We start from the raw sequence: 22,726 nt of genomic DNA, 5'->3' as shown, positions 1-22,726 counted from the left end.
TTTTGCATTATAGTCGCCCGTAGAGCGCGCTCTGCCCTGATGTTGACAGTACTCCCCTCTCCCAAGCGTGCTCTAGGGCCTGGTTTGCCTGGGATTAGGCAAAGAATGAGCCTCACTAATCATAGAGCATGTATGTCAAAAGCGGAGACCCATGAGCTACTCTCAGGACCGTAATTTTTCATAGAGAGCTGCAGTTCATAGGTTATTGGGTTGCCTTGTTGAAAGACGGTGTAAGGACCTGTGAACTTGGGACTAAACATGTGTCTTTTCTTGAAGTCAATATGTTGTGTAGAAAGCCACATTCTATCACCTGTTTTATATTGAGGTCCTTCACAGTGTTTCTTGTTCTGATGTTCTGCATGCTTTTGACTGTCTTTATTGCGTTGCGATAACATGCCACCACTTGTTCTATCTGAAGCACCCGTTTTCTACTGTGACTGGACAGTCAAGATCGGGATGAGTCAAGACTGGGACGGTGGAGAAGTCTTCTTTTTCAGCATCCTTGGTTGTGTGGGCTTGTTGAGGAGCTATAACACTGGATGTCTGGAGTCAGCTTTCTCTGACAATGAGACTTTCAGCCTCTGAACGAGTCAGGATAGGAGTACTGGAAAAGACTTCCTTTGAAACCGAAAAGGCCTTATCGGCTTCTGGGGACCACAAGAAGGGCTCTCCGTTCTTCCTTGCCCCATCCACACCAGTACATGATAAGTTTTGTGAAGGCAATGTCATTTCCTTTGTAGCGACTATAGCTAATGGAGATTCACTCAGATTTATAACATTCAAAGTTTTAAGACATCTTGTCTTACAAAGAGATGACTGGATTATTATCTTTCTCTCCTCCCATTCCATCTAAGGATTATGGTAACTCAACCAGGGCATTCCGAGGATGATTCCATACTGAGGAGCGTGAATAACATCGAAGGTTATCAACTCAACGTGTTTAGTGTCATAAGTTTGTCCATCACAAGTTATTGATAAGGGCAGGGTCTGTAGAGTCACTGGACCTCCAGTTAGGAGCTTGCCATCTGCGGTCTCCACTAACCCCGGTGTTTTCTTTTTCTCACATGGGATCCCCCATGCTTCCACCAATTGAGTGTCTATGAAATTCTCAGTAGCACCTGAGTTCACCAAAGCTTCTCTTAGGTAGGTGTGTCTTTCTACTTGAATTTCTAGATCCAATTTCAAATACCGTGATTTTCTTAACGGTTGTGTCTCTTCCTGAGAAGGGTCTGTGGTAACTCCCAAGACTAAACCTTCCTTGCACTCTGGGGATTTTAGTTTTGTCACAACCTTTTTGGCAACAGCCAATTTGCTATTTGGTTTTACTGGACACTCTTTAACAAAATGACCTTCCTGGACACAATACAAGCCTTGTCTCTTTTTCCGGCGTAGGTCTTTCTCTGCATTCGTTAAGGACCGCCTGATAGTTCCAATTTCCATTGGTTCCTCATTGTTCTCTTTCTGAACTTGTGATTCTCTGTTATCATGAACATGCCAGGAATATTTCTCAGTTTTTTTGCGTGTTCCCATTCGTTCTGCAAGACGATGATCCAGTCTCAAAACAAGGTTTATTAGATCTTGACAATCAGTAGGCTGCGGGTCTATTTGAGCAAGAATGTCTTTTAACTCGTCTTTGGTAGAACAAGGCTGCTTGCTTTTCTTCAGGCTAGGATGTTTCGGCTACCAGCCGATTAAAATTAGCTAAGTGATAAACTAGATCTTGGTTACCTTGTGGCAAGTCTAATAGTTCACGATCTGCTGACAATGTCACAGTTCTATGATCAAACACTCGTTCAAACTCACGAACAACATTTCTCCAATTGTAAAGCAGAGGACTGTCTTTACGCACAAGAGGAATTGCCCAAGTGGCTGCGTCCCCAGTCAGGTATGATAACAAGAATGCCACCCTGGATTGGGCATCCGGGAAAACACTTGGTCGACAGGTAAAGTGCAATTCTACTTGCATCAAAAAGGATTGCGCTTTCAAAGCATCACCTGAGAACCGTTCTGGAGGAGCCAGAGGAATGGCTGAGGGAACGTTGAGAGAAATGTTATTTGGAGGATTACCTCTTGTACCTTGAGGAGGAGGACCAAGCCAACCTTCACCCAAAGGACCCTGCTCCATCTTTTCCACTCTTTCCTGCAACTGACTCACTCTCTCAGCTAAGCTGGCTGATATATCCTTTGATGACACTACCTCTGCTTGGAGCTGCGTAATCACTTTGACTAGCTCGTCCAACGTGGCCATGCTGAGAACACACGCAAACCAGGAGGAAAATAAATTTGTGGGCTCACTATTCTGTCAGGGAGGCCAGATCCTCGGGGTCTGTGCACGTTCCCAACTTGTCCACCACAAGACAGCTCCAAAACTATGTTAGAAATATCACAGAGCATAAGAGAGTCCAAGTGGGGAAAAGGGGATTAGGAAGGGAACAGCTGGGAAGGAGACCTGTAGGAAGCAAAAAGGTTAAACAACACAATATCAAGATATAATCACATTGAGGATACTAAAAACTCTCTGTTGAATCTAGGGTTCAATGATACTCAGAACATGAAATAACACTCTGTTGAGTCTAGAGTTCAATGATACTCGGAACAGAATGATACTCGGAACATGAAATAACACTCTGTTGAATCTAGAGTTCAATGATACTCGGAACATGAAGTAACACTTTGTTGAATCTAGAGTTCAATGATACTCGGAACATGAAGTAACACTCTGTTGAATCTAGAGTTCAATGGTACTCGGAACATGAAATAACACTTTGTTGAATCTAAAGTTCAATGATACTCGGAACATGAAGTAACACTTAGACTGAAAAAACATAAATGGCCTAGCACTAGACTGTAACTAGGCCTCAGGAAATCTAGGTACCTGGAAAGGAATCAAGAATGGTTAATACAGTGTTTCATAGGGACTTTTCATGAGTTGTTACATACTGTCTAGGAATACAAGAACCTTCTAGAGCAATGTCCCAGAACAAACACTGCCTCATTACATGAGGGCAAAAAGGCAATCCAAACATTCCCTGGAAAACAACAGGAATTGTACTAAGGACTTAACATGCACATAGAATGTAACATCTTGAATTTAACACCTCTGCAGAAAATTCAAGGGCCCTGGATAATTGTGTGCACTTCAGGAAACACTACACATCAAAGTTTTGATTGCCAAGAAGTGATCGCGCACATTGTAAGCGATCTGAACATCAATATTTAAATGCGGGAAATGAATCGCGCACACTGCCGATTCTAACAAGTACATGCAAATGCCAAGAAATGATCCCGCACACTGTAAGCGATCTGAACATCAAGATTTAAATGCGGGAAATGAATTGTGCGTTTTGACGATTCGAATGTCACCATGCAAATGCCAAGAAATGGTTGCGCACAATGAATATCAAGAGTTAAATGCAAGGAATGAATCGCGCGTCTTGCCAATTTGAATGCCACCATACAAATGCCAAGAAATGGTAGCGCACAATGAATATCAAGAGTTAAATGCAAGGAATGAATTGCGTGTCTTGCCGATTCGAATGCCACCATGCAAATGTCAGGAAATGGTTGCGCACAATGAATATCAAGAGTTAAATGCAAGAAATGAATCGCGCGTCTTGCCGATTCGAATGTCACCATGCAAATGTCAAGAAATGGTTGCGCACAAAGAATATCTAGAGTTAAATGCAAGGAATGAATCGCGCGTCTTGCAGATTCAAATATCAATATGCAAATGTCTAGAAATGGTCGCGCACACTGTTGCCGACCCGAATCTCAAAAGTGAAATGCCAGGAATGAATCGTGCATCTTGCCAATTCGAATATCAACATGAAAATGCCAGAAAACACGAGCACATTCACACACACAAGGAAAAATCTTCCAACATGAAAACTAGGCCCAAAAACTCGAATGCCTTAAAAAACGGGATCGGAGGCCCAGCCCGACCTCCGTCTTACGCCCTGATCAGGATCACCAACAAAATGAAGGGCAAAGGTCTGGAAGATCAAGGTAGGCCTCCGGAACAGGAGCTCAGGAAATTGCTGCTGCTCTCCACTGGGATCTCTGAATAGTGAGCACGTGGAGCTGGGCTGGCTCCCTTATGTAGAGTCTGGCCCCGCCCACAAACCACACCCATTCATGCTGCAGAAAAAGCTTCCAGAAAGCCCTGGAAAGGGACCACACTCTGACACACTCTGAAAGCCTGCAGCAATACATTGCAAATTAACAGTATTTACAAGCACCTTGAATATAAGTCTTCAGGATTAAACTCTGCAATGCAAAAGGTTAAACAACAGCATATCAACATAATGCATGAATTATGCTCTTGCATAAAGACTGGGTTTTTGCATTATAGTCGCCCGTAGAGAGTGCACTGCCCTGATGTTGACATATACAAATATATATTTTGGGGGAATTTTCTAAAAAAAATTATTTTTAAATTTTTAACATTTTGGTTTTACATAGATACATATAGTTCAACATGACCTCCACCAATAAAAACATTATAATAAAAACCCACTCCTTCCAACATACTTAACCAAACGTATGCCTACCCTACACTAACCTAATACTAACTATCTAAACCCCAACCAAAACTAATAAAACCGCCATAGAGACGAGAAGGAACTGAGAGGTAGTCAAAAAGTCCTAAAGTTAATTTTTTCAGTTTCTTGATTTTTTTCTTTATGAACTTTAACATCCTACACTTGTCAGCCGATTCCTCCTCCAGTTTGTCCAGTCGCTTGAGGATTGCATTCAGGTTCCTCCTGAGGTCCAGCTCAAACTGAGTCAGTACACCAGCTGCTGGTGGCTGTACCTATGCATGTGTGCTGACGTGTGGTGCTGATGTTGAGGGTGTAGGTGGAGCTGGGACCCCCTGCATCCATTAAGTGCTCGCTCCTGTGTCCCTTGGCACCTGCTTCGTGTGACCACCATGTGGAAAGGCAAGCCATTCCCTGGAAGCTTTTTCATGCCTGAAACGCCTGGCCATCCTGTGGGAGGATGTGGCGGTAACATTCTGCCCTCTTCATGAACAAGCGCCTCTGCTCAAGAGTCATGTTGGCAGCTGAAATATGAGGACAAGCAAGCATCAGTATTAGCATTGGGTGGAGGTTGTACAGAGTTTTAATTTACACTGCACCAGCAACTAACACATCCAATCCCACACACATTCCACAACAATCACTTCATCCACATCTATGTCTAATACCAACCAGACATCACCAGTATCATATACATGTCAGTGAGATGATGGCAACTCATAGTAAATCAAAAGGGCCCAAAGCTGACAGGAACAAATACAATCCTCATCAACATTTCTGGCATCTAACTTGGTTGGCTGTGTTGTTTTGGGTTCATCGCCATAGTCATAATACGGTGGGCTTCACCGCCAACCTGGTGGCAGTCTCACAACCACTGCTGGCGTGGTGGTCCGGTTTCCACCAAACTCTAAATGAGGGCCTCAATGCCTACATGCCATATCACATTGACCCTACCATAGGCACTTTGTTACAAGATCTGAATTTACTGTGTCCCTGGCCATAAGGGGTCCTGGGCATACTATCCATCTCCTCAACACCCCTGGTGATACATCTTGGCCTGACCACTCATTATGGAGTCAAGGTGTTGCCCATATTATTGTGGGGCTGTTAACTACCAATCTTCTATTCTGAGGTCAAGTAAATCTACATTCATGTGTCCTGGTGTAAGACCTACCTTGAGTATATGTTACAAGGGGTCACCCAATATCCCATTATGTGCCCACATGTACAACTGATGCAATGTTGACAGAAGAACGGTTGAGCAAAGTCTGAGCTGCACATCACAGTTGTCAACACATTACAGAACTGAAGCCCCCTACGCTGTGCTATGTAGTCCTTCATGTGTAAAATGGCACACACAGGCTGTATGGATGGCCTTAACCCACAGTGATATTGCCACAGCATTGGGTGCTGCAACTGTATCCTGAAATGTGTTACCTCATTAGCACATGCATTTCATACATCATCAAGGTACCATCTACACACACACAATTTACATCATTTGCATATGTGGGGTGACCTACATCAGTTACAATTATCACCGTGGCAAGACCGTGTTGTGAAAACTGCAGATATCTGGGCCCATATTTATGGGAAAATGATGGAGCCTGATGCAGTGCAAAGATTTGCAGCGTCGCACTCCCTCAATTTCACAACGCAGGGATGCGTCATATTTAATTGGATACGCCGCACACCTGTGTTGTTCCCTACATTGGCTATAAGCTTAGCTGTCTGCACCAACGCAGGCATCCTTGCACCATGGTGCATGGATGTCTGCATTGAGGGGTGTTATTGTTCCCACACATAAACAATCATTTCTGGCCATTTTGCTCTTCGTATGCATGCTGCAGAATGGAGCATGCTTAAAAAAAGCAAAAAATGAGGAAGATAAAAGTATTCCTCCTCGTAGCACCTTGCTAACGCCACCCCTAGGGTGGGATTTGATTATGGCGTTGCCTCAGGTTTATGGAATCTTGTAGATCTGAGGCAGTATCAAAGTGCAATGGGTTGGGCACACCAACACCCATTGCATGCCCTTCTGACGCCAAAAACTGCGTCAGAGGGGCCCATATTTACAAGAAGGCGTAACGCCACAAAAAATTGGTGATACATCTTCTTGTAAATATAGCACATTAGCAAGACAGGCGTGTCACATTAAGTGATGCTGTAGTAGCGCTAGGGGCTCTTTCATATACCCCCCTTGTGTGGGAGAATAATAGACTTTTCCCACAACCATCTGGAGGGGAGTTGTCCACAAATTGTGTACACTACTGATCGTTGTGTAGCACATAATGGCTCCCTGCTGTCCTACAATCACATTTGATCTGAAGGTTGCTCAGGTACCTATGGTGTGTGTATTTCCTACATAATCCCCCTAGTGACTTCTGCAGATAGCACCCACATCTGTACCATCATGTCAATAAGGGTATGCTATTGTGTGGCACTCAGTGCTGACAATGGTGATGTAACAAAGTGATTATCAACAGGCATGCTAATACAGCTGCCCTGTTACCCATTATGATAGACAGCTTTGAATATGTGGTCAGCCATAACTATTTCTATTACACTCAATTCCGTGCCAGCACACGTTGACCAGTGAACTACATGCAAGCCATAACATTCCAACATACATGATGTCACTATCCATCCACTTATGATATCAGATCATTGGTCAGGATCAAATACTTCTGTCATTGCATTCCACAACTCTGACTGACTCACAGCATTCCCTGGATTGGCTCACAGGATCACGATATGACACTTACTGGATGCTTCGGGTCTCGTATATGTGCCACCTCTCCTATGCTATAGGGGACTGGTCCACCTGCAAGACATTAATGGAAAACATTGCTTAGTGTAAAAGGCAAGTTTCAGTACATGGACAACTTTGTACAGTGTAAACTTGTTAGGCTGAATGAGGTAGTCGTCCTAGTGGTAGATCATAGTAGCTGACCAACGTCTACGATCACTGTTTCACACATACTCTCAGATAAGGTAGACCCATGTACCTACAAACCATCACTATCCCTGACACTCCTGTGGTGCTTCTCACTGCACCATTTATACATGACATTGTCATGCAGCTGTCTGGTAGCACGACACCTCCATTACCATATGGGACTGCTTGACAATGTTTATTCCATTTGAGGGGCTTGCAATGGTTGTGACAGTGCCTGTCCTATTGTAACACCCATGGCATTTCAGCCTGCATCTGATTGTGTAAACATCTACATCATTGTCACAGCAAACTGACAAACTACTACCCTGAGGTTATGTGGGTATTCCAAGGTGTTGAGGAATGGCATCACACATCCTTCAGTCAAGTAAGTAATTTGTGTGTGCCATTTCAAGACACACATACTTTCAAAATAGCTATGGGACTGTTCACATGTGATGTTGATGTACCTACCTGCACATTGACTGGATAAAATCATGGATGTAGTGCCAATGGCGTGTGACCTGCCATTGCTGCCATGGTATACCATTGTTAGTCTAGTGAGGAATTAGTACACGGGCATAGAAATATAGTTCAACACGGACACACTTGCTCAGTGGTCAAAGAATGCATCTGGTGGTGCAGGTTAGTGATAAGTATGCCAGTGATGAAGCTGATGCAGAGTAACCCCATAGTGTCAGTGAGAAGTGGCAGGCCTGTGGAACTGACTCAGCACTTGCCTAGTTATAGGCTGTCTGTGATACACAATGAACTGGAACATGGAACTGCCAGTAGTCTGGAACATTGCATGATGAAGCACCCTTACACGGCCTTGGCTAATTTCACAAAGGGCCCGATAGAACTACAGTGGTGCATTACCAATTGCATCTGTACTGTCCTTGTGGCACTCAGTGCACCCCTTACTCGCCGCCATGTATATGCATAGTCAGACGTATGTCACAGCATGATGCATGTGTCATCCAACATCCTTTATTCATGTGAAGTTCAATAATGCACTTATCAGGAGATGCAACAGATCATCTAAACTACTGGCGAGTACATGGGGTCCCTTCTCATACATTTGAATGCCCACATTACACAGCTTCTCACAGCAGCCATTCTGAGTGCTGGAAAATGATACCTAGGGAATTATCTTCTGACTCAGGGGATGAAACTTTGGGATCCCAACAATGTTTTGGGGCCCCCTTTCATCCATGTTGCATGGCGCAGGTCTCATTTGCAGCTGCTCATTGCCTACTTAAACTATGCATGCATCATACCACTTGGAGATGGTTGTGCATGGTAAATTATACATCTATCCTGCATTTGCTTCCTTGTTGTACAATTGAAATGCAGCCCTAACGTGGGGCATAGACTCTTCATACAGGTCGCATACGACATGTCCACATCCATTGCATGCAGCACTCAAATTTGACAGCAATTGTCATGCATATGCTAACAAAATGAGGTTGTATGGCAATGTGTGACTTACCAACTGTTCCACCAATCTCTATTTCCAGATGGCCGAGCAGATCCTGCTCTCTTAACACCAGATCTGCCCAGCGGTGCTTGATTTGGTGATCGTTCCTTCTTGTTTTGAAAATCCAGGTAAGGTGGTGGCGCACCTTGCCCAACCACAGCCGCCTTGCCTCCGTGGGGTAGCCTTGGATCACCCGGCCACCCAGTTGCAGCATCATGGGAAGGTAGTATTCCACAAGACAGATGAATCCCCCCCCCCAGCTCATCAGCAGACATCCGGCTCATCCTCCCTTTCCCAGACATTCCCAGTGGTGAATGGAGTTCCCCCAAAATAATTAAGAAATGAAATGTAAACCCCACTTCTACCCAAACTACCCCAATTACTAAACTACCCCAGACAAACTTCCGACAATACAGAGACAATCACAGTATACTTAATAGAGAAAATACAAGTAGCCCTTTGCCATATTCGGCATCCTGGAACAGCTGGTTGATGGTGCAATGTCGAAAGATGTATGCGTCATGGACGCTGCCGGGATAGTTTGCCAGGATGTTTATGAAGAGCCTATGGTGGTCCACGATGGCCTGTACATTTATGGAATGTGTGTGCTTGTAGTTCCTGTAGAGGTGTTCTGTTGCTGCAGGTGGCACCAGTTGGACATGGGTAGGGTCCATTGTACCCAGCACATGTGGAAACCCAGATATCTGATAGAAACCTTGCATGGTCTCATGTTGTAGCTGCTGGGTGTTTGGGAAGCAGATGTGTTGTGGTGTGAGGTGTAGGATTGCATCCAGGACCTTTGGTAGGTAGGAGAAGGATGACTGGGAGATACCAGCCACTAAAGCACCCATTTTCTGGAATGATCCAGATGCCATCATGTGGAGGATAGCGAAGAATTGTGTAATGGATGGGATGTTATGTGGAGTTTGCAGCCTTGCCGTGATGTGTGGCGCTATCAGGTGCAGCAGGCGCAAGATGGCCTCCCGGTTGAGTCTGTACATCCGAACCACATCTTGTTCCCTAATTCCCAAGATGGTGATTCGCTGCCCGAAAATTCTCTCCCTCCTGCGCTGCCTCTGTGGCTGTTGTGGTGGAGTTTGAGGTTGCTGCAGTAGTGGTGGTTGGATCTGCTGTCATTGCAGACGTCTGCGACGTGTTTCAAGCTGGAGCAGTAGCACTTCCATGTTGTCTTGGTAGTTTCCAAGGCTCCTTCTGGGTTTTTCTCTGAGTGGTGGTGTGTGAGCCTCTTTTTAATGTTGGGTCTGATCAGGGGTTAAGTTTTGGCGCTAATCAGAATTTGCACCATTTTTTGAGTCTGCTTCCTTCATTAGCGTTGTTTTGCATCAGTGGATAAATATGGCACTACTGGGTTAGCGTTGTGTTAAGGACAGGAACGCCTACCTTGCATCTCATTGACGCAAGGTGGTTTCGCGCATCCTAAAAACTGCGCTAACTCCCAAATTTTGAAGCTAGACCGGTCTAGCGTCAAAATATAAATATGGAGTTGGCTATGTGCCGTTTTAGTGCTATTACGGCGCAAGCCAAGTTAATATATGCACCTAAATTGGTTAATTTTGACATTTCACTGTCAGTTACAACAGGTTGACAATAAGTATTCTCACAAAGCAGTGCCAGCATCACATTCTTGCAGTGCTGGGTATGTTGAAATAGATTCCATAATCTGCACTGTGAAGTTGAGCTTGCACATATATTCCCAACCCACTGGCTGGTGAGATGGAGCTTAGTAAGGAAACATGCTGATCAGTAACGAGGCTATGGGTGATGGAGATGAGGTCAGAAATGTGGTGGAGAACACGCTCATTTGCAATACCAACTATGTCTATGGACATGATCGAGACAGGTAATGAAAGGAATAAAGACGTTTTTGAAATGGAGTGGCTAGCACCAGTATCAATAAGGCCAGTGGCACATTTACCATTTATCATGCAATAAACATACAGGCACGTCTGATCCTACTGGAATCAAGTATTCAGGGCATATGCAGAATGCACTGGGCTGGCCTAAAATTCAGGATAAGAGTTATGCATTTTTGGGTGAAATCCATTGGGTCAGTGAGACCAGGTACATTTGAAACAGTATTATGTGTTATGGCAATATGTCCCAATTGACCACAGACACAACATGACCCTCCCACACCCAGGGCTTCTCCTGTTCCCCTCCTGTTACACCTTCCTGCTCTTCTTCCTCCCGGTCCCCTTCTTGGTTTCCCACTTTGCTCTCCCTTCTGGAGGCTCTATGTCATTTTCCCTTCAGATTCAGCTGCATCTTTTGCAATTTTAAAGGTAATAGTTTAGACTCAACATTATGTTTCTCTTTCTTCTGCAAAGCCACTCAATAGCTGGCACTGATGCTGGTAATTTCCTAGTTTGCCTTCCAATACATATTGGAACATTCAACAACAATCCCTACACAAAGGCGGACCCTATGCCTTGCGGCATTGTGAGAGAAGGTGTGTCCTCCTGCTTTTGAGTACTAGATGCAGGAAACGTGGGCAATAAAAAGGAGGAAAAATATAGCAGAGCAGATGTGCCTGGGAGGGACATGGAAGTGGATGCAGTCCTTAACGTAAACTGGGCCCAGGTTGTGTAGTCTAGTGCTTTGTAGGTGAGAATGAGAAGTTTAAAGGTAGAGCATTTCTGGATTGCAAATTAATGAAAGTGCTTTAGGTGTTGGTGATTTGAGCTCCAGCTGAAGATTGAGTATCAAACTGGCTCCAGTGTTTTGAATTACTTGGAGTCTGTTGGGAGCTTGGTAGAGATGCCTACATAGAGGGAATGTCATAGTCTAGTCTACTGGTGATGAGGGCTTGGGCCACTGTTTCGGGGGTGGCTAGTGAGAGCCATTTGAATATTTCCCTGAGCATTTGAGGGTGTCGAAGCAAGTTGCTGCTTTGGTGTTAGCTTAGTTGGACATAGAGATCTGGCTGATTATTATGATGAGGATGGATGGTGATCCTAGTTTGGTGAGCCACCAGGCCAAGGTCCATTGAGACATGTGTTTGCCAAAATGTACTAATTCAGTTTTGTCCCCTTTGCACTTTAGGTAGTTCCTGTTCATCCAGTCTGCTATGGTGAACATGCTTATTATGAAGATGGATTGTGTGATGGCTGTGTCTTCTAAGAGAGAGAGGATCAGTTGCATGTCATTTGTGTATAAAATTATGCTGAAGCTGTAGGAAAGGACAATGGTTTTGAGAAGGGTCATGTAGATGTTGAACATGGTGAGTCTTAGGAAGGAGCCCTGTGATATGCCACAGCTCAGCTTGATGGAGTGTGACTGGAAGGGGGACAAGTTGACCATTTGAGAGCACCAGTGAGGAAGGAACAGATCTATTGAAGAGCAAGGCCACAGATTCCAACCTTGTGGAGTTTCTGGAGGAAGATGGGGTGAGAGACCCTGTTGAAGGTTGCTGAGAGGTCCAGGAGGATGAGGGCTGCCACGTAAACCTTGTCACTGATTAGGCATATGTCATCTGTGGCGGTGATGAGGGCCACCTCGGTGCGGTGGTTGGATCTGAAGCCCAACTGAGAAGGGTTGAGGAGGAGGTTGATCTTGAAGTGGTAAGCAAGATGTGATTAACCAATTTTTATGGAACTTTGGCTGGGTAGGGTAGGAGAGAGATGGGCCTGTTGCTGGAAATGGTCAGAAGTTCAGCATTTTTCCAGGCTCCTGGGATGGTGGTATTGGATAGCAATAAGTTGAGTATAGAGGTGAAGGCAGAGCATATGTAATCAAGTTCTCTTTTAAAGACGTAGTGAGGGCTCTCTCCGAAGGAGCACAGGATGCGGTGGATTGGATTGTGCTAGTGGTTTCTGTGGTGAAAAGTTCAGTCCAGAAGGTCCGGAATGGTCCCAGCCTGGTGCTGGTCTCTGTGGCAAAGGGGTTGAGAGTTGAGGGATCCAGTTGGGGTGGAGAAGTTATTGAAGGACTTATTTTCTCTGAAAAGTGGGTAAGTGGCTCCTGAGGTGGGGTGATAGCTGTGGAGCTGGCAGGTGAAAATTAAACCTTTGATGATGGCGAAGATCTCCTTGGTGGATTTTCAGCTATTAAAAAGGCATGCAGATAGGGCTAAATATTTGGCAACTTTGTCCAGAGCGTTGGCAGGGTTGAACCAGGTTTCACTAAAGATGAAAAGGTCAGGCAAGATCATCCAGGAGGTCCCAGACTTCGATGCTTGACTATTGGACAAGTGTTGGTCGGGGGGACATTTGAGAAAGTGGTGTGTTTTGAGGACTGGGGGGAACACTGTGTTTTGGGATCTTTGCAGCTGCGTGTGGTGTGCGTCAAGAGAGGAGATATTAGGTGTAGATAACGAGAGCCATGAGAAAGTTCCTTCTATTTGTGATGGGGTGGCCCTAGTGCAGTGTGAGTATGGGCACCCAAGGTTGAGGGACAACTGCTCAAGGGCTGTAAAGCAATGTTTGGGGCCAGGGTTGAGGGCCAAAGAGCCCAAGGTTTTGAAAGTTGATCCGGTGCAGAAGGGTGAAAATAGAAGCATACAGGCTTGCCTTTGGCACATTTGGCTTTTTGCAACTGTTTTGGTTTGAGAAGACACACAAGGAAGCAAACGGTAGAAATATGGGTGGGCAGAAAACACAGCAGAAGGAGAAAATGGGAGAAGAAGAAAAAACAAGTGAGAAAGAGTGGGAGAAAGAGGCAAAAATGAGTGAGAAAGAAAAGCCTCAGAAGCAAAATATCTGGAGCCTGGGTGGAGATCTAGGCAAATGCATAAGAGCAGAAGGTTAAGCAGTCAGTCAAGCAGGGCTGGACAGCACCTTATAAGACAGTTCCTATAGCATCTTGAACTGCCTCTATCAGATGGGTAATGGTCAAGCATCCTTCACCCTCTATACATAAACTGCAGGTGATGATGGACTAGGTGGGACTTTCAATAATCATCAGTTGATGAGACTGATTCAAGTAGTCCATCCGTCTTGTGTTGTGTGCCTCGGTGTTCAGATCTGATTTGTTCTCAGTGTCCTGCCTCAGCTATGGTGAGTTTTCAAACCAATCAATCTCTCACTTCATTGGTACCAATAAAAGCAACAGTTGATTCTAATGTGTTCAGGTCTCATTCGTTCTCAGTGTCCTGCCTCAGCTATGCTGAGTTTTCAAACCAATGAACCTCTCACTTCATTGGTACCATTAAATGCAGCTGTTGATTTCCATCACCCCTGTTTGGTCTGTACACTTCAAATACATTCTGTAACTCTTCAAGGAACTGGGTTGGTTTTTCTTTAACATTTGGGAACTATTTCGTAATGCTCATTAAATCAAATGGGGTCCAAGAGACATGGATGGTGAGGCTTCCCTCTGGAGTAGGGTAGTATCTTGGAGAGCCTCAGGAAAGCGCAGTGTAGAGTCTTCATTGTCTGCTTTGCTACAGTGAGGGTGAAGTGTCTCTTAGCCAGTTGGTTTGCCATCCTTATCACACTTTCTCGAGTTAAGGTCGGAGGAATCTTTATGACCAGCTGGGGCTAAATGCATTCTTGTTCTAGACATCTCCACAGTAGAGGAGTCTGTGGCATGCTTGATGATTTGCATGCTTCTACCTGATTACCTATTGTCAGCCACTTGTGTTGTAGCACTCGCTTGCATGTTACCTCTTTGACCTTTATCCACCAGTGGTCCCACAGGCGCTGCTCTGTTTCCAGGTGCATCTGCAGCTGCACCACTCACTCCATCAGCTGGCATGGGGGAACCTCCAATACATCCTCCTGACCGGGTTCCTTACGCTTCTTCTCTTTCAGTTGTGGTTCTGTGGTCTACAGGAATAAGGAGGTAGAGAGGTGGGATCACAAGCTGTAACTCTGTTCCTACGGTATCTCATTTGGTATTCCAGTTTTTCCTGCGTGTATTTCATATCACAGACTTCAGATTCATATTCACTTTTGTTGGCCTTTTCATGCCAGTGTAAAAAGAATGGCCATTGTTCAGCCTTTTATTTATTTCTAAAATGCATCTTTTGCAAGTTCCCGATTTTCTCTTTATCAAAGGAACCATGTTCAGGAAATGACTTCTTCCCATCATCATTAGTGAGTTCCATCCACTGCTTCAGATATTGTACATGGCCTTACCATACATTGTGTGTGCAGCAGTCTCTTTCAGTGGGGGCTTGCCTTACTTAGATTCCACAGCCCCAATTATTGTTCTTTCATTCACACATATGGAACACACAAAACGGTCTCTGAGCCTTGTGCCTGCATGTCATCTCATAGAGGGGAGAGGAGGGGAGGTGGAACCAGGAAGCAAGGACCTCGTTGAGAGGGAGGAAAGGTATTCACTCATCTGGTCGTGTGTTTGGAGGGACTAGTATAGAAGCTAGGCTGCTAAACCAAAGGTCTCTTTCTCACACATATTCATTCTTCAAGAGTATGTGCTTTGAGTCCTGGTAATCCTGCCTATCTTCCCCATCTCCATATTAATTTTTGACCCCACATTTTTTTATAACCTGTGGATTTGCACACACACAGTTTTTTTCCTTTGGAATTCTAGCATTCCTGCTTTCCCAACCAGTCTACATTCCCATGGTCTTCCACCTGAAAGAAACCTCAAATGCACTTTTTAACACATTACATTGATATGGGACAAAACGTGTTCAACATGCAAGCACAGTATGGTAAACACAAGCTTCATCTAAGTTTGGATCAATGTGTTTTCTAGGGCTTCACAGTCCAACTGAATCACGAAAGTCAGTGCTGGGCTGTGAACCTCCTCGGATCCCCTTGAGAAATCTCTCTTTTACATTGGGCGACTGGGGTTGTTGTATGGAGTCAGGTCTAGCACTCATTCCCTCAATTCCTAATGAAGATACTTCCTGGCGCATAATGCACCAGGTTCTTCTGTAAAAGAAAAGACACTAGAGGCAGCATACAAAAGACTAGCATATGTTTAATAGAAAAATAGCCAACAGTATTTCAGAATTAAACAAGGCAATTTCTTAATAAACAGACTTGTGCTTCTCTTCCAATCAAAAGGAGCATGTAATGCTAACATCCATACATTTTGGCGCTATATTTACACCCTTTTTCTCAATGCAAGTGAATGCAAGCGGGAACACGTGAAAAAACTGAATTTTGCACAGAGGCACCAATGAGAAGGTGATAAGCTCTTCTTGTGGGAAGAATGCAACAAGGAGTTGGCTATCCTGTTTTAACTTTCAACCTAGAACAACAGATAAAACACCACCAAAAGGGTAACAGCCCCCATCAGTTTAAACATTTAAACATGGATAAACACTTGTACAACCACAAAATAATATGTAAATCATAAAGGAAAGTGAGAAATATTGAATCATTTTCATTTCTTTCTGGAGGATTCAACACAATGTGAAGTTATTATTGAAGGTAGCAGCAAGAAAGACTGGTCTAAGATGAATCTGCTTGGGTTTTCGTGTTTAGGGATGTCACTAAAATATAGGTGTTTCATTTATTTTCTCCAGTTTTGTGTAGTTGAATTTATGGTGCAGGGTTTGGAAGCATGTTTTAGGTTGGATCTATTTTTTTTAAACACTGTAGATAATTTTAGAATATTAAAATGATAGTTGATCTTTTGGCAGTGTTTGATTATTTCACTGATTGATGAAATGACTGCCTCATAAGAATCTTGGCCAGTATGTATTATCATATTTACCCACAGACACAGATGGGTAAAAACCCTTTAATGCATCAGCCCCATCTTCTAACAATATCAGACGCAAATGGTCCCCAAGGGGGAAGTGTCACCCTTAACTCTGACAGCTAATCTTTTTTATTGTACAAGTACCCCTCTTGAAAAGAAATTCTTTGAAAATTAAATTCAATTTTATTTTTGTGGTTTTAAAAAAAGAATATCGTAATAATCTCATAATATCATATCAAACCATCACTGCCAGTTAACAGTTCTAGAAAGATCAGTTGATGGAGAAGCCTCTTCTATTGTGATCATCCATGGAGAGCATGGGAGAGTAATCATATATTCTCTGGTGTCTCCACAGTGCACTTTTTTCACCTTGTCACTTGGCACTGCGCAGTCACTTTATATGAGCACCTTCGATATGATTTTATGAGATTATTGTGATATTCTTGCAATCATTAAGGTCTATATGTATATATAAATATATATGTAGGTGAATTTGCGTTCTCAGAAGTAAAAAATTATGTATAAATGGTACTACACTCCAGTTAAGATGATTGCATTTTCAAACACCGGTTGGGACAGATCCTGGACTGGCTGGGGTAATAGAGAAGTAATCTTACACATTTGGGCCCGTATTTATACTTTTTGACGCTAAACTGCGCTAAAGCAGTTTAGCGTCAAAAAGTTTAGCGCCGGCTAACGCCATTCTGAAGCGCCATGCGGGCGCCGTATTTATTGAATGGCGTTAGCCGGCGCTAGCAGACCGGCGCTGCCTGGTGTGCGTGGAAAAAAAACACTACACCAGGCAGCGCCGGCGTTGGGGAAAATTGCGTTAGGGCGTCTTAAAATGGTGCAAGTCAGGTTGACGCAAAAAAATCACCTCCACCAGATTTGCGCCATTTTTAACGACGCCCAGACGCCATTTACATGACTCCTGTCTTAGTAAAGACAGGAGTCATGCCCCCTTGCCCAATGGCCATGCCCAGGGGACTTATGTCCCCTGGGCATGGTCATTGAGGCATGTAGGGGGGCACAAATCAGGCCCCCCATGCCAAAAAAAAATAAATAAAAAATAAAAAATTATACTTACCTGAACTTACCTGAATGTCCCTGGGATGGGTCCCTCCATCCTTGGGTGTCCTCTTGGGGTGGGCAAGGGTGGCAGGGGGGGTCCCTGGGGGCATGGGAGGGCAGCTGTGGGCTCATTTTGAGCCCACAGGTCCCTTAACGCCTGCCCTGACCCAGGCGTTAAAAAGAGGCGCAAATGCGGGTTTTTTTGACCCGCCCACTCCCGGGCGTCATTTTTGCCCGGGAGTATAAATACGACGCATTTGTGTCGCAGTCATTTTTTTGGACGGGAACGCCTACCTTGCATCTCATTAACGCAAGGAAGGCGTTCACGCAAAAAAATGACGCTCTTTCCTCATACTTTGGCGCTAGACGCGTCTAACGCCAAAGTATAAATATGGCGTTAGTTTTGCGCCGAATTTGCGTCGAAAAAAACGATGCAAATTTGGCGCAAACGGAGTATAAATATGCCCCTTGGTGTTAATCGCTTAAGATTGTAGCATATTGGAAAGATGTAACTAGAACCGTGAAGAAAAACATATAGAGAGACACAAGTGCCCCTTTCACCTGGTGTTAGGAAGGTAGGATATGGGCTGTTATTTAGCCAAAATTTCTCAGCAGTGAAACTGATATATGCAGGTCTCTGGGTAAGGAATAAGGACCCGTAGTTTTACTGTGGCTAAAAAAAGTATGGGTGATTCTGCAGAGTGGACAAATAATGTATTCTCTTCAAGGGATGCAAGCAAGTAAATCTTAATTGGGAACCATATCTGAACTATATGGAAGCTAATTTGCCTAGCGCACCCCAACTATTTTAATTAGCAGTGAATTAGTACTAATGTTCATTTCTAAGTAAATCAGTTAGCCATTTGAACTGGAGGGCTGTTAACATTGAAATGTTTTTTTCTGAAATCAATATTTGTGTTGATGTCAATGCCACAACAAAAATGGTTCAAACCTAAAGTGGAGGAGGATGGCTGGGGAGATTCAGCTTCCAGTAATTTGCAGACCTTCAACAACAATCTGGAAGGGATGATGAAAGCAAATGTCGCCTACTGAAACTGCTCAAGAGGGGATCTTGTCTCCAGATTGCAGACACCCCTCCCAACGTAAACCATGAGTGTTCGCACAGTTACAGCTGCCACCATTAATCCTGGAAAAGGGTATCATCAAAAAGGTTTGAGAAGTTTGGGGACTGAACCCCCATCATAGTCAGGGTTCTTTTTATTCAACACAATGCCGCTAACCTGTGGCCTTCTACGCTGTGAAAAAGCATTTAACATACTGCAGAACCCTTGCCACAGACCATAAAAAGGGAGGACTTGGGTCTAGAACACAAACCACAGCTGTCCACTGCTATAGGAAGCTTCCAGTTTGGTCTGGCAAACCCTCTCAACTTTTAGAAATTCTTATGAGTGAGTACAAATTACTTTAATTAATGACATCACATAAAGTGACACATGACCTATGGCACTGATGATATCACAACCTTAGAATAATGAAACACAAAGAGAAACCTTCCAGGTTTTAAACGATTGCCTTCTGGGTTACATCCAGCACTTTACTGTGAACGTGTAACTCCCAGAGGTATTTTGACAGCATTTTAACTTCTGGTAACACAACGATGTTTATAGCAAACACATTACCAACTAAGATATCTTACACAAAATAAATATCTGACTGCGTGCTGTAAACTGTGCGCTGCAGCAGGCATGTCAACCTATTTTTAATATGGATCAAACTGTGACCAATTTGCACAAAGATCTCTCTAGCAAGTGCATTACCCTACAGGAGATTTTAAAATGCAATCTGTGGCCGATTATGTAATTGATAAATTCTTGTTGCAAATATCCTTGGGAGAAAATAATTTTCTTACACAAAAGGTGCAACCCTAATTCCTAATTTTCCATCGCTGCCTTTGTCTGCATATGTATTCTTTCTTATGTTCACCCCCACCACCATTCCCATACATACATAAGCATGCAAACTCGACATTTTCTTTTCTTTTGTTACTGCCTATTATATTTTCACTGCTATGTACCTCCTTCACACGTATTCCCAGAACAGCTTCATGACACAATGATGCGCACATTAGAACCAAGGCGCATCAGTGTCCTGTAGGCTCAATCCAGGGAAGGGCAGGGCAGTGGCAGGTACAGGGCACTACTCCTTCTAGAAACAATAATCTGGATTGTAAGGCAGAGTCACACTCGGTCCAAGAACCATCCAGGTTATTTAGAGGGCACTGGCACTGAAGACTGGGGAAACGCCACTGAGAGGAAGTCTCCTCTCTCAGTGACATTTTCACCTCAGATACAGCAGCTGCAGGCAAGCAGCCCAGGCAGATGACTCCACAGTTCCCACAGGCAGGGTTGGGCAGCTGACAGACGACATTGCTGGGCCATCAGTTGTGATGGAGCACTTAGCCATTCTTCTTACCATTACTCCTTGGAAAGATAGTTTTAGGATGCCTGAGTGGTAAAGGAGATCTAGTTCAATTTCACAATCCAGTTGACAGTGTAATCCATCTGGTCACACAATAAGGACCAAGATACGCAAAATCAAGTTAACTGAGTTTTATTACAAATTAAAGGCTAAACTAATGTAAATGAATCTCAAAAACATGCTATATAAGTTTAGATTCTCCAATGATAAACCAAAGTGTCAAATAAGGTTAAATTGCAATAGCTTAAGGCATACAAGAATCTCAGTTCAGGCAATACAAAAGATAAAAAATAGAATCTGATGATCAGTGTACAAGTTTCGATCCTCCTGTCTAAGCATTAATAAGTCTAAAATAATCTATATTGAAGCCTAAGCTAAACTAAAGTCAGGAAACCCTAGTAAGTTCAGCAAATAGGAAAGTGTCAGCATAGTGGAGACTTCTTTAGAGATTTCCCAAGAGAGGTGTTGCATAGCATAAAGCCACACAAAGTCTAAAGGGAATCTTCTCTTGACTAATAGTGTGAACACCAATTAAGCCCACTTAACCATTGAGAAGTTCACGTCATCAGCACCAGTAGTTTTCCAACTTCTCACACTTGAAATTGGCAACTTCCCTCGACTCTCTCATCCCACAGTTTGAACATCAGGATGACCTTGAGTGTCTGACTGCCTCACGAAGAGGAGTCTTTTCTTCTTAGTTCATTAGCGCCTCAAGTTCTTGCCAAAATATCCTCCCGGTCCTCACTATCTTTAATACACAATATGCCTTTCATTAACTGTGGGATGACACAAACACATCTGCAAGGAAGAAAACATTACAGCGGAGACAAAACTTCACGTTGAAGGTTAAACACAAGAAACAAAGGGACTCATCTACAAGAATCTAACACATCGACATCAATCAGTCAGATTTCTTGCTCTTCCCTAAGATCTCCTAACGATGCCATGGATGAGCTGTATTTACAATACGGAGCTCCGTGGCATACGTTTCCACAGATGCGTCAGAAATTCTGACGCATCTGTTGGCGCTAAACTCAAGCTTTGCTGGAGTAGCGTTGTAAAAATGACCCTACTTCAGCAATGAGAGGAGGCTCCCATTAGGAAAAGCCCTGCAGCAATTTTACACCTGCTTTGAGCAGGCGGTAACATTCTGATGCAGTAAAGTTGCAGAATGACGCAGTGACATGTAAATGTCACTGTGTCAGTTCTGCATGGCTTTTTGCCTGGGAACACCTATCCTGCATACATTATACCTGGCGCAGGTATAATCTGACTAGAGCTTTACAAACTGACAAATTGGGCCCAAATGGCCAGTTTGTAAATCTTTAGCAGTGCACTGCTAGCTCCACCACTGTGTAAAGAAAAATGAAGCAGTGGTGGTGCAACAGGCTTGTAAATGAGGCCCCAAGTGCTTAAGGCCTTTGGTTATGCTAACTTATTAAAACAGTCAATGCAGATTCAGAATACATGATTATCAGGGCATCTTGCAATTACAGAATAAATGCAACAATTATAAGTGAAACATGAGTATATATAAAAACTTGAATAAAACCATGTAGCTCAAAATGAATAGGTGTAAATGTGAATGAAAGCTACAAATTTGCATGTTTAAATGTAAACATTAGAACACACACATATATAATTCTATATGTGTGTGTTCTAATGTTCTCCAATGAATACACCTTCAATAATTTGCTTTGGTGCTACACTTTACATTAGCAATGTAAAGGCACACAATATATATGATTTCGCGTACATATTTCTATGATTTATGTAACGTCCAAGGGTGGAACCAAAATTACTCCTGTTGCCACTATTGCAGGACCAGGTGGACGGGAGAGTGCTGCCTCAATGCACATACTCTGCTGGCAGCTTAGATGCTGTGCAGAGGTCAGCTAGCCCACATGCTTCTCACCCAGGCTGGCTGCATAATCAGTGCTGCGACACAAGACTGCAGGCAAGAGATAGCCAGGCCAGCTGGACCCTACCAACAAGGATGACAGGCACAGCCACACCACCACGACAGGCAGGTGCTGTGCAGCAGGCATTGCATGGTTGGGCCTCTGTCTCTCAGACCAGGGCCAAAAACTAGGCCTGATGAGTCAGGACCTAGCAGCAGCATGCCGAGGTCTCACCAGACAAAGCCCGCCAACTGAGGTAAGAGCCACAGTCCTGAGCACACAGGAACTGCAGGAAGAGAATACTTCCGCAAGTTCCTGCTCTAAGCTTACCCAAGCCTCTGAATTAACCTACAGAAGGTCTTGACTTTCTTTGGGGTGGGCTAAGGCTCCAGTGCTAGCATTTGCTTGGCTAACACTGATCAGTCACCTCCCCCATATGATTGAAACTTTAACAAAAACAAAAGTGTGTCAGGAAACACTCTCAGGTGTTTGTGGCAAATTACAAATTCAGGATGTATATAGTCACACTGCCATGCAGTTATAATGTGTGAGACATGATGTTGCTGTGTGCCACAATAAGCACTACAGGAGAAAGCCAGGCCTTCAGAATATCTGAACAGCTAGGTCCATCTTTGGAATTAAAGAATAAACACATCAAATTGGTTTCTAGATGAAAGAAATAAAGACTTCAGAAGCAGAAACTTTGCGCTGCACCAACTCA

Source organism: Pleurodeles waltl, chromosome 2_1 (genome assembly GCF_031143425.1).
Source record: "Pleurodeles waltl isolate 20211129_DDA chromosome 2_1, aPleWal1.hap1.20221129, whole genome shotgun sequence".
Lineage (NCBI taxonomy): Eukaryota > Metazoa > Chordata > Amphibia > Caudata > Salamandridae > Pleurodeles > Pleurodeles waltl.
The sequence above is the reverse complement of the archived record's forward strand: the minus strand, read 5'-3'. Positions refer to the sequence as shown.